General features: G+C 46.2%; 1 pseudogene; it reads right to left on the reverse strand.

The window, feature by feature from the left end:
• Positions 1–4,300: 4,300 nt before the first annotated feature.
• Positions 4,301–4,395, reverse strand: LOC115801675 (U6 spliceosomal RNA; annotated as a pseudogene).
• Between the last annotated feature and the right edge of the window lie 9,236 nt (positions 4,396–13,631).

Consider the following 13,631-nt stretch of genomic DNA (forward strand, 5'->3'; position numbering starts at 1 on the left):
ACACCCCATCCCCTGGAGGTGAGTAGATGGCACATGTCTTTATTATTTGTAACTCTTGTTTAGCATTGATTAACATTTCCATCTTTGCAAGCCTATTACCAGAGACCTATTAGTATTAGTAGATGGTGGTTTGGGCCAAAAATTGATCAACATTAGGCCAAATTTCAGCTCCCTGATCTACTTGGTTTCCTCCTGGTGACTTTATTTTAGTTCAGTTTATTAAGTCCCCAGCTTGCCCAGTATTCATTTGGGACAAGTAGGCCAGGTTAATTTAAGTGGGGCCTCTAGGAACCATGTGAGGAGATGTCGTAGATGAAAATAAAGCACAGTAAGGGAGGCGCTCATGGTCAGCACAGGAAGGTGAGAGCACAGGAGGTCTCATTCCTGCCCAGGTCCTTCCATCTGGCTCCACTGTGAATGCCTGAGGAGTGGAGGGGCAGAAGGGAATGGTGGTGAGGTGGAGAGTGGCTGTGGATTAACAAGGTGTAGCTGGGAAGAACAGAGGAGAAGTAACTGTTTTTCAGCAGTTCCCGAACTTTAACAGGCAAAACAATGTTTAAATGCAGATTTCCTGACTCCAGTTTCAAAGTTTCTGATTAAATCTGTCCGAGGCCCAGGAATCTGCATTTTAAATAGGCCTGTAATGACTCTGATGCAGGGGTCATGTCCGTGGACCACTGGTTATGAGACGCTGGACTGGGAAGGGGAGAAAGAGAAGATCAAAGAACTGACAGGAGGTGAGGGTATTTTTTCTGAGTCATCTTCACCTTCCTGAGAAAGTGCTGTAGCTGTCATGTGTCCTTCTACAGACACTGCTTACCTGGGGATGCATCTCCAGGTGGTGAGAAGGGGGTGGGGGAGGGGAAGAGAGTGCAAAAGATTCCTTCCTGGCCAAAGAGGAAAGTTTGCCCACCAGCACATCTCCTTGGCTCTCAACATCACCTCTCCTAAGTGCTTCTTCTGACAGCAGTGCTTCAGTCCCCACTGGTATTGCTCCTTTAAGATTTGTCCCTTTCTTGCCCACATCTTCCGTGTGATAGCCTAGGAATCCTTCTGTGAGGGGTCCTCTGAAGGAAATGGAGGTGCCCTGAGCCCAGGCTGCTCCAAGCCTGTGGGTAAAGAGATTGTCTGGAGGGGCCCTGTTTCCTGCCTCCATAGCAACCCCCTGGAACAGTCAAGGTGTGAGATAGGCTTTAGTCAAACTGCTTCAGTCACACGTGGCCTAATTAGAGCTCGCTCAGCTGTGGTGTGTCTGGCTTCTGAAGGCCTGGGCTATTGTTGGGTCATGGTGGGCAGACCGGTGCTTTGGGGGGCAAGTGACCCTCATACAGCTTCAGAACCAAGCCTGTGCCCAGCTGGAACCCATGACCTGTTGGGCTTTTCTCTGTGTGCTCTTCATGCCTTTACAACCACGTTGCCAGAGTGATGGAAATGCCACCTGTGTGCACAGTGCAGTGCGGCAAACACTGGGGATCGCGGGCAGGTGCCAGGCACTGTCCTCGGTGCTGGTGGTACCGAGGGAAAGGAAGTTTTCTTGCCAATACGCTTGACTTTACCTCTTGAGGCTTTCAGTGACATTGCCTTGAGCAGAAGGGTAAGTCCACAGAGGCTCCCTGGGACCCAGCCGGTGCCCCAGCGTCATGCAGCCACCTGGCAGAGAACGGGACGCCCGTGGCTAGATGGGTTCCGGGCTGGTTTCTCAGGGTGGCTGCGACAGAGGGAAGAGAGAGTGGAGGGCATGGGGATTAGGGCTGTGGTTCTCAGACTGGGGTGTGCTTTCCTCCAGGGGTTGTGTGAGATGATCCACTAGGAATGGGCAGAGAATACTGAAGCTTTTACTGTACTGGCGGTTTATGCCCTTATATGTTTGTGGTATGTTTTAAAATGGAAGAAAATGTTGATTTAATAGTAAAATGTGTGTAATTTATCGATGAATGAATGAGTGAATGTCGGAGATATGTGCGTGGTTATTTTCCTTGTTTCCCTGTTGGTTGTGCATTATGAAATAAATTTGTGACGCTGGTTTAGAGTGTCGCCAAAAGAGTGGTTGAAGCACTGGACCCTAGAGTCTAGGCTGGAAGGGAAGGAAGCCAAACCACAAGGGAGCTGAGAGAATGGGGAAAAACGGACAGAATGGGGGATGGAAGATGGAGGATACGTTACGTGGGGCAATGCTAGGTGATTCCAAAGTCAAATTTGTAACCAGGGGAGGGAGGGAATGAAAGGGGGCAGCACACTGGTTGTGTTGTCCACATGGATTTTAAAGTGCCCGAGTTGATGGTAAGCTGTAGGATAGAAAAGAAGGTGGTGAGCCACCAAGATGCCAGTGGGAGGTTTGGGGATAGTAGTGGGTAAACGGGTGACATGAGGAGAGAAGGAGGGGTTTACGTGAAGACAGAAGACTGATGGTGTCTCTGAGGGGTAAGGAGGACACAGATCCTCCGTCTCCAGTCCCTGGGAGTCTGGGAGGAGTGGAGTGGGATGGGCAGTACATGGGTGAGAGAGCCAGGCTCCAAAGGAAACGGGAAGAGAAAGGAATGTTCCTCACCCCCAGGCTAAAGTCAAGGGGGAGTTTCTCACCGAGGAGCGGGGGTTCCAGAGGGCACTGGAAACACTCTGGAATGAGGGGTGCAATAGGAGTAGGTGTTGGAGGAGAAGGTGAGACAAGGCTGGAGGTGAGCCTGTGGGGAGAGAGGGAGCATCACCCACGCTCAAGGGCTCACCCTTCCCCATCGCGGGAGCGCTGATTTCAAATGCTCTATTTGGTGGGTTGTGGAATAAATTTTGTGAGCATAGCTGGCTTTTTTTTTTCTTTTAAAGAACATACAAATGTCTTTTTATTCAAAAACACAAAACATGTTATCTGTGGGCGTGCACAGTGACAGCCGTAAACCATCATGCACTTCGTCAACTGAAACCCCTAACTGAAACCCATAACCTTTTCTTTGGTCTTTTTTTTCAAGTGATTTCTCTGAGGTTATTGGTGAGAAGCACCGCTCTGAGCTTCCTGTCACAGTTCACTAAGAGTGATAATGCACTATTTCAGGAATGAGAACATGCCGCCTCCACATCACCTCCACCCACTCTGCCCACGCCAAGGTCCTCCTCCTCTTCAGGATCTCTGTTACAGCTTCTGCTCTGTTTCACACAGCAGTAGCAGCCAGGAAGCAGCCCTTAGTACCCTACTAGTGCCGGTGATGCTTTTTTCTACCCTAGCCGTATCTCCAAGCAGAGCATCACAGCCAGCTTCTGAACGGCTTTGTCTGATGTTCTCAGCTGTCAAGGATCCTTCTAACTGTCACGCTTGGCAAGGTCATTGCAGGCATTTTGAATATTTTCAAAAATAATTTGTATATCGGTTTTAAAAATTTTTATTGGATTTGGTGAGTCCCAAGCTGGAGTACACTGAGCCCAAGCCTAACCGCCTCCTAGAAAGATGCCTTCTTCAAAAGCAATTGAGGCAGCCCTGAGTACACCTAGAACTCTTTCTTTTCACTTGTCCCACCAGCCTTCAGCTTGGCTATTGCATCTGAACATTTTACAACACGTCATTCAATTCTTCCTCTTCATACTCATTAATAGTAACCTTTCTTGATTGTGTTTTTCAATTTGCGACTCATCACCTTTTCCTTTCAAGAGCATAGGGTCATCTTTGACCTCAATGACTTCTGCTTTTCTGAGGCTGAACATCTTCAAGATTTAGGGTCAACCCCTCCTCTCTAACACCTGCAAAGGCATTTGAAAATGAGTCAGTTCCAGGGTTTAGTTTGTCTTTATTACACCAAATTTATTCATAATACATTATGCAGGTGTTTTGATGAGAATCCAGAAATATTTTGAGACACCATATTTCTCTGAAATGTAAGAATTTAAGAGCATTGTTGTTCCAGGACAAGTCTTGTGAATAGAGCTTTTATTGCACTCATTTGCATTATTTTGTTCACTTCTCAGAACTCTGTCAATTAACAACAGCTTGATCTTGCAGTTGAGATAGCAGAACCCAGAGAAAATTCACCCCAAGTCACACACTTGGAAGATAATGGAGCCAGGACTAGACCCAGTGTTCTCTCTGCTAGATCATTCTACCTTTCAGAATTAAGGACAGATCAGGCAATAAGCTTGCTCCTGATCAGGCATGTGACAGGTTCAAGCTGGAAGGGACCCCTCTCTGTATCTAATTCAACCCCACCTTCCTAGACATTCAGTAGATGTATCTAATTAGGAAAAAATGCAAATTATTTTGACTGTGTACCTATAAATGTTATCCCTGGAAAGAAAAGGAACATTTGGTAAATGTGAAAAAAATATGGGGAAAATTTGCATGTTATCCTTGTGTAGGGGCCATGTTAATCTTCCCTGTATTGTTCCAATTTTAGTATACATGCTGCCAAGCAATCTCCAGACTCTTTTAAAATGAATATATAATAGAAAATACCAAAGTATATCTCATATAGTAAAGATAGGTATTGTTTTGTGAGACTTTTGTGTTAGTTGTATATACGTGTAGATATTGTGGGTCGTGATATAAAATTTACTCCATACGGTGGATTGTGCTAACAAATGTTGAAAAGCCATGGGTATGGTGGAAAGACCATGAGAAAAGTGGGTTCAGTTACTTGATGCCAGCCGTTACTGTGCCGATAACCACCTGCATGAGCTTGGCCAAGGAACTTAACGCCTCAGGGCTTCCATTTCCTTATCTTTAAAATGAGCAGGTCGAACTCGATGTTTTCGAGATCCCTTCCCCTAAGATTGTATCATTCTGGCACTTGTCTCATGGCATGAATGAGACACACATGCCTTCCAAATGAGAGAGGTGGGTGGAGAGAAGTGGCTGGAGCAGAAAGGCAACGTTAGCCGGGTGCAGTCACCTGACATTGCCCCATAGCAACATGCTGCCCTGGTCCTCATTCTTGCTGCTTGTCGTCTGGCTGGTGGTACCCCAAGATGCTGCAGCCACGAGGGTGTGAATGATGACCATGGTTAAATCCAAATTGTAGCCTGTGGACAGCAGTGGAGGCGAGGACTGCCAAACACACACAGCTGGTACCACGCTTGGCACTGCTGGGTGCTCAGAAGCTGTTCTTGATGACAAGCATGATAAATATTCCGAGGGGGGAGCAAGGAAAAGGCAACCTAAATAGAGCAAGTTGAAACTTAGGAGCCATTTTCCCTCTACTGTCTGCATGGCCCTGGAGTAATAGAGACCCTTCCTTAGAAAAGAATAAGGCAGGGGAGCAACTTCAGAAACTATGCAACATAAAATGCTTAGTATAGCTCCTTCTCCGGCATAAATGAGTACTTAGTTCTGTGTGAAGAACAGGGGCCTGTTAATCACTTTTCACGCACTTGATGCACAAGATGCAAAGTTAATTTCGTGGTGGAGAAACACCCAAGAGGTTGCTTGCTTTCTGTTAATATAGAAGATATCCTTCACACTGGCACATAGGATATATATATGTACACACACACACACACACACACACACACACACACGAGAGCTGATAAATGCATTACATGCATAAATTATTTGTTGGTCCTGGGAGAGCAGGCACTATGACAAGAAACGAGATGTATCAGCGTGATATGCACGCACATGTAGAAATTAAGGGAGTATTTTTTTTCTTCAGGTAGCAACATGCCAGAAAACATTCTGCCTTTGAAAAACAAAAGTACAGAGACGTTCCAACAACTGAAGGTTATAGTTTTGCACAATTGCTCATTATACATTGCATTTGGAAGTAGGGCATGGAGTAGACAATCGTCTTTCCCAGCCTGGATCTCTTGAGCGCTGTTCCATTTAGTGTCGCCTGCTAGGTAAGATTTAACAAGATGTGGCCGTTGGCCTGGTTGACTTGAGCCTTGTGTGTCACGAAGCAGATCAAGAGTGGGCTTTGCGGTCGGTGAACACTGTGTACTTTTGAAGAAATAATAAGTGAAGTCATTTTAGTATTTGCAGAGGGCACTGAACTGACAGCTCTGGGGCCCAAGGCCCAACTGCTGCCCAGGTGCACCACGGGTATAAACATGGAAATGACCCCACCCAGCCCCGCAGATAGATGAGCCTCTTACAGTCACTCCAGTCACTCCAGCTAGACTGCGGAGAAAAGGCATCCTAGTGGTCGGTCCCAGCATGATCATGGTTGTGCCGGAGGCACTGCCGGACAGAGTGGGGCAGAGATGTGCTTGCTAGACTCTCCTTTTATATAGGTGACTGGGGAGATTTAAGAGATGAATATCTTTCTGGCCGTGACCCACCACAACTGGATTTAAACCCATGAGTCTAGTGTGGGATGTTGATGTAGCAACTTCTTCAGTTACTACGTTTACTTCCACAACAAAGACAAAACAAAAATACCTCCAAACAAAGTCCCAACAAAGGGGAAAAAAATTTCCAGCCCATACTCACCAAGTGGCTGTTATTTTTGGCTGTGGGCTGGGCTGGGGAGACGCTCTTTGGCCGGCTGTCACTGTGCACAGCCGTCTGACTGGAAGTTTTGTGAGCCGGGAAAGGGATGGTTATATTTGGCCTCTGGAAGGGACGTTGCTGAGATAGAGAGGCAGCTTTGGATCACAGGGTTTGAGCCCATGCCAAAGGGAGGGAAAGCAACTCACCCATTTCCAGCTGAGGAAGCTGGTGGGACAGACCAGCTGAACCCTTTGGCAGGGCTGTTGGGGAGGTCTTCAGGGGAACACACCACACTCTTGCTGGGGGAGCTTATTTCAGCCCCATGAGACTGCTGTCTCTGGCTGAGCTGGCCAGGAGGGCTGGCATAGGCTCAGCTACAGTGCCTGCAAAGCAGGATTCACGCCATCTGTTTTCCTTTACTCAGCCCACGGCACTCAGTCTAGGCTACCTCCTGGTATTGTATTCATGGAAGTTTCTGCGTTGTTTTCTAGTTATTATTCACATGTCCCGTGTCTTCTACTAGATCCTGAGTGCTTTGGTTTTGCCTTTATGATCCACATAGTTTCCACATACAAGGATGTTTTAAAAATCTAACACGCACTAGGTTGCCCTCTCCCTTTAAGCTCTGGGTTATGTATACATAAAATAAATTATTAAAACTTCAGTTGTGTTATAAAAAAGAATGACACTCGAGTCATGATAGAAAAACAAGATTATTGTTTATGAATATACCACTAAAATATGCATTTTGTAAGGCTCATTGGTTTATTTCCAATTCAAGAAACCACATAGACCTACAAAATGGTTCATTAGATGTTCATTATACCTCTTTAGCTGCTTTTAATAGAAGTGCCCACGGTGCCAATGGCAAGGTTGACATTTTCAGGGGTTGAATCGATGCTTGAAACTCATCGATTTCTTATAGGCAGTTTTGGTTTAAGGTATTTTGATGATTTTATAGAAATGTTTTACCCCATTAAAAAGCTATAACTTAAACTGTGGTGCAGGGCAGGCACACATTAGATGATAAATGGCTATGTGTAAGAGATTTCACATTTGTCAGATCTGCATTAAATAACTATATTTGAAATTGGTTAGAAGGTTGGGTGAATTCTCCAGGTGAAAATGACATTTGTTTTATGGATCCCTCTAAAACAATTCCCCCAGAGTTTTCATTTGAATAAATCACATCCAAGTTCAGCCCTCCAGAAACAGCTAGCATTGTAGAGTTGCATTAGCTGCTTCTCTGTTTCCTCTTTTTGGGGAAAAAGGCTCAATTTCCTCATTTGTAAAGGAGGTGAGGCTAGATAACCTGGAATGAGAATCTTTATCTCCTCCCATTCATTCATTCTCTCCACATCTAGTTATTGGCACTAAAGAAACACCATACAAAGCCTAGACCTTGTTCTCATGGAGATGACATCCTAGGAGAAGGACAATACACAAATAAGATAATTTCATGGATTGATAAGTGCCCTGAGGCAGTAAAGCAGAGTACTGTGATGGTAAGTTGGGCAGGTGCCCCTAGCCTTTCTGAGAAAGGGTCATTTCAGCTGAGGAGAAGCCACCTGAGTGAACATCTGTAGGAGGAGCATTCCAGGAAGAGGGGCCAAGGCTGTGGCGTGGCAGTGCAATACCGTGCTCCAGGAAGAGAAAGGCCTGAGTGTTTTGTTTGTTTGTTTTTTGCGGTACGCGTGTCTCTCACTGTTGTGGCCTCTGCAGTTGTGGAGCACAGTCTCCGGACGCGCAGGCTCAGCAGCCATGGCTCACGGGCCCAGCTGCTCCGCGGCATGTGGGATCTTCCCGGACCGGGGCAGGAACCCGCGTCCCCTGCATCAGCAGGCAGACTCTCAACCACTGCGCCACCAGGGAAGCCCTGCCTGAGTGTTTTCTTCGTGGATCTTCTTCCCCCGCCTTTAGAGCTGTCACTACTTTGCCGCACGAAAATGCATGAGGCCAGGGGGGTTGTGGGAAGTGTTCAGAAGGGAGGGAAATGAGGGTAGGGGACCCTGGGGTTGGGCATGGGCAGTCGTGTCAAGGTAGACCAGGCTCTGCTACACTGATGAAAAATCCCACATCCCAGTGGCTTAACCAAGCATAACCTGCCTGTGTCATGTCTGATGAGGGTCTGATGGCTCCTATCTGAGCAGGAAAGCAGATTTCTTGCCATCACATGTCTCCACCATCTTGAAGTCGTTTCTTTTCAGCCTCATGAGTTGGGAGGGGAGAATGAGTGAAAGGCTGAATTGAATGTTTTAGGGGCCAGGTCTGCACTGGCCACCCGCCTAGAATCCAGGTCCATGACTCTATTCTAACTGGAAAGGAGGCTGGAAACACAGTCTTCCTGTGTGCTGAGGGAGGAGTAGCTGAACTGGGGAACATCAAGCCAGTATCGGCCCTAGAGAAAAAGGGGGAAAAGAGGGGACTCTCCACTTCTCCCTGTGTCCTCGAAGACCTGCATGGCATATGTTCCTTCTTGGCCAGGAGTGCTGGCCAGTGGGTGGGAATGTCCTCACAGTGTAACTTCTTACCATCCCACTGGGCAATACACAGAGAAGAAAGGGGGAAAAATTCACTTCAACCCTGGAAGGGAGGTCGCCTATATGAACGCCCCCGGTCTAGACTAAGTCATTTTACTGCTTGTTAAGAGTGTGGAGGAGAAGCCAGGTTTGATGCTAGAGACCCCTTACTCCTATTGGCCCACCTTCAACTCTTCCTTCCATATGACTTTACCCCATGTTAATCCAACTCTACTGCTCATACCTCAGACCATTCATTCTAGCCAGGACCAACTTCTTAAGACTTCCCGTCCAGCAGAGAACAGACTCCACCCCCTGTGTTCTCATTGTTCTCCTGAAATGCCTGGACCCTCCTCTCTACTAAAGCCCACCAGTCCTTCTTATCTCTACGGAGCCTTCCCTGCCTTCTCAGACCTCAGTGGAGTGCAGTTACGAAGAGGCTGGATGTCTCTTCCATTCAACCTTCACGTCTTCTCAGGTGGGTCCCTGTTAACCCATCCTTTAGAGACATCTCATGCGGACCCCATAGCTTCCTGGATCACTTCCAACAATTAGAACAGCCTCAATTTTTTTTTTTTTTTACATCTTTATTGGAGTATAATTGCTTTACAATGGTGTGTTAGTTTCTGCTTTATAACGAAGTGAATCAGTTATACATATACATATGTTTCCATACCTCTTCCCTCCTGCAACTCCTTCCCCCCCACCCTCCCTATCCCACCCCTCTAGGTGGTCCCAAAGCACCGAGCTGATCTCCCTGTGCTATGTGGCTGCTTCCCACTAGCTGTCTATTTTACGTTTGGTAGTGTATATATGTCCATGCCACTCTCTCACTTTTTCCCAGCTTACCCTTCCCCCTCCCCATATCCTCAAGTCCATTCTCTAGTAGGTCTGTGTCTTTATTCCCATCTTACGCCTACGTTCTTCATGACATTTTTTCTTAGATTCCATATATATTTGTTAGCATATGGTATTTGTCTTTCTCTTTCTGACTTACTTCATTCTGTATGACAGACTCTAGGTCCATCCACCTCACTACAAATAGCTCAATTTCGTTTCTTTTTATGGCTGAGTAATATTCCATTGTATATATGTGCCACATCTTCTTTATCTGTTCATCCGATGATGGACACTTAGGTTGCTTCCATGTCCTGGCTATTGTAAACAGAGCTACAATGAACATCTTGGTACATGACTCTTTTTTGAATTATGGTTTTCTCAGGGTATATGCCCAGTAGTGGGATTGCTGGGTCATATGGTAGTTCTATTTGTAGTTTTTTAAGGAACCTCCATACTGTTCTCCATAGTGGCTGTACCAATTCACATTCCCACCAGCAGTGCAAGAGTAGAACAGCCTCAATTTTGAAAATGAGTTTTATTTTCAAGTATTAAAAGTCCAGTCCAGTGTAATGTAATACTTCAGGCTCATCTCCAAATCCAAGTTAGCTACATAAGCTTAAGCTCAGGGACGTGCAGTTGGGAGGCAGGGGTTGATTTGCAATATTATCCCTCCTCTACCTCATTTCTCTTCTGGCTCTTCCGTGGTCCAGGTATTGGTGAGATTAGAGGAAGAGGGACGAAACATATATCTCACAGCAAGATTCCCTCTAGGCTAATCTTGAGAGGCCACATGATGTCCTCCTTTCTGGTAAGAACCATTATCATTTCTTTCACTGGCACAGTTTTGGGTACTTTGAAGAACCTCCTCTCACTTATCACATAAACCTCACAGCCTCATATCCTTACTCTTCTCTAGCCACTCTGCCCATCTTTCCATTTCTTAATATTGTCATGTTCCTTCCTGCCTCAGAGGCTTTGCAGTTTCATCCCCTTCACCTGGAGCCCTGTCTCCATAGCCCCTTGCCTATGTAACTCCTAGCCATCTTTTACATCTCAGCTCAAGCATCTAATCTTTGGAGAAGCTTAATTTGAGCTCTCAGCCCAGGGCAGGCCCTAATTGTATATTCTCACAGCCCCTGTAACGAAGACATTAATTGTGTAAATAGTTATTTAACATCTGTTTTCCCCACTTGAATGTGGATTCCAAGAGGGCTCGATAAATTGATATTTGTTGAAAGACAGAATGAATGCACTTTCCCAGTAAGCTCGTGAGCACTTCGACATGCTAAGCAGATAGTAGGTACTCAATAAATATTTGTGGAACTGACATGAAGTCGAAGGCAGGAGCCATGCCTAGTAATCTCTGGATTCGCCGTATGACTTAGCACATAGTAGGGCTTCAGTTAATGTCTCTTACCTAAGTGTTTTGAACAACCTCATCAGAGTTGACCCAAATAATGGAGAATTGGCTGGAATGCAATTATAACCTACGCCTTACGGACGTTTCCTCAGTGTCAGCATGAGTTGCTCTGTTATCTTTGCAAAGCCAGGCTTCTTACTGGCTGACTTCATATTCTGTGGTCCAGGAGGAACATGCTGTAGAAGGGGGACATGGATAATGTGACCGTAGATCCAAAGAATGACAGGGTCTAATAATTTGCCCCTTTGCTCCCTTTAGTAAACTTGTGTCTTATCAGTGCAACTTATCCAATTCTTGGTTGCCCAAACAGGGTCCACCGTATGGGCCTTCAACCTGACTTGCATGAAGACTCGTTTTATTAGTCACCATTAGTTGCAGGTGCAAAGATTGAGGGCACAACTAACTGTATCTGGAATCAACCCCTCACATACGAAATTAAACACTTGCACACTCAGAATTAGGTTCAAGTGGCTAATTGCACCCGGAAGTAGGTAATTGCAGGTGCAATTAGCTGCAAGTGCCCTTTTTCACCCGAGACTGATGGCTCCCAACGTAAGGAGATAAAGATTGGAAATTCAGCACCGAATGCATGTGTGGTTATTGCAACCACCTGTGGTTTTAATAGTCCTCCTCCTCCCAACTTAGAGTGTGGTGGGCCTCCCTTTGGCCTTTATGAACAGTTAGATTGCTTCACTCCTGTGTATTCATTTTGCAGTATTCTCTTCTCCAGTTGGGTCTTCTTTCCCTTGCCAAAACCCTCTTTCTTTGGGAGATCTGGAATCCCTGGCTTTTTAAAAGACATACGTTCCTCCACTGTTCATCTGTACATAAACCCCTCAGAACATAAGAAATGGAAGATAACTTGGAAAGTTGGTGGTAACTTCCAATTAGGTCTTGAACACAGTTCCTTAGGGATTATCTGAACATGATGGATGGAAAGTTCTTCTCTTCAGCTTCTCCTAGGTAAGGAGAAGATAGATCCTCCATCAGACTACCCAGAAAACTGTCTTCACTAGCAGGTTCAACCTGACACGTATTTTCCTAATAGCTTTCTTCCTGTATTGGAGTCCAACCAGAAAAACAGAAACCACCATAGGTTTTTAAAAAATGATTATAAAATTAAGGCATAATTGGAAAAAAGTCAATGAACTTTAATTTAAATTAAATACAGTAAAACTAACCAAAGAAACCAAAACCGTTAATACACTCCAGAAGGTCTTTTGATTATATAAACATTATTTAGGTAAGAAGTTGATCACCATAGTTGTTTTAACAGAGAGAATTTAATAAAGGGAATTAAGCTGGTATTAGCAGGCTGAAAGGGCAAAAAGGAAACCTGAGGTATCTCAGAGATAACTGCAGGAAGCAGCTACCACCCCAAGGGCTGGGAAAACAGAGACAAGAGGCTGGGCTTATTAGCACTAGAAGCTTGGAGGAGGTGTCCTGTACTGGAGCTGGAACACATACCTCCGGTGGAAGAGTGCTGCCTCACTGGCTTGGTACCTCAGCAGCTTGGGGGAGGGATCACAGAGAGCTGGGACCCAGAACTCTGAGGAGAGGGCACTGTCCAGCTGCTTCTGGTGCCTCAGGAGAGAGACCCTGCAGAATGGGATTCAGAGCTTTGAGTAGGGCTGCCACCCAGCTGGTACTGCCCTGTGGACAACTTGTGAAACACTGCAGCCACTTTCACAAGGGAGAAAATTCCTTCAGAGTATGCCATGGAGCCTGGGGCTCATGCTGGTTGGATTAGACCAGGATGTAACGTCTTGATATAAGAGGGGAAAGGATTTCGGAAGAAGGCATGAAGGAGATGAATGTGCGCCTGTGCAGGGTGTGTACTTTCATGTGTGGCTTCCTATTCTTTATGTCCAGCATTTTTCTTTGCATGACTTTATTTATTTTATTATGAAAAAAATGTGTGTGCGTGTGTGACAGAGACAGAAAGACACAGAGAGAGGGAAAGAGGGAATACAGCTGTCACAGTGAATGCAAGCCAGTGGTGGTCCTAAGATGGTGGCCTCAGCAGGTGTGCACAGCCAGCTCCGTGCAGTGCTCTTTCCTCACAGCCCACCTGACTGATCAATATCCTCTTTCCTTCTTGCTGTGAGTTCAGGGCTGCCTGAAGCCGACCTCCCAACCTCCGCAGAGTGCTGACTCCTCCACCTCCCTGCTTAGTCAGTCCAAGGTGGGATGGGAGCCCACTTGCTAAGCTGGAGGCGGCCTCAGCTGAACGCCAATCGAATGGGGTGGTTGACCCCTTTGAACTCCCTCTGGCTGTTGAATCTGCCCTTGTTTAGATGCTGAGGTGTGCGGGGACAAAGCCCGGCGAGAAAGCAGAGCGATTGCAGCCAGAGGGGAATGGAGGAGGGCAGTGGCCCTGGACTGGACCTGGGCACCTGCCCCAGCAGACTCATGCTCCAGGGCTGGGCTTGGGCCGTGAGGT

The sequence above is a fragment of the Delphinapterus leucas genome, chromosome 3, assembly GCF_059928025.1.
Source record: "Delphinapterus leucas isolate spDelLeu-1000000601 "Yukka" chromosome 3, BTC_Dleu_Yukka2, whole genome shotgun sequence".
Classification (NCBI taxonomy): domain Eukaryota; kingdom Metazoa; phylum Chordata; class Mammalia; order Artiodactyla; family Monodontidae; genus Delphinapterus; species Delphinapterus leucas.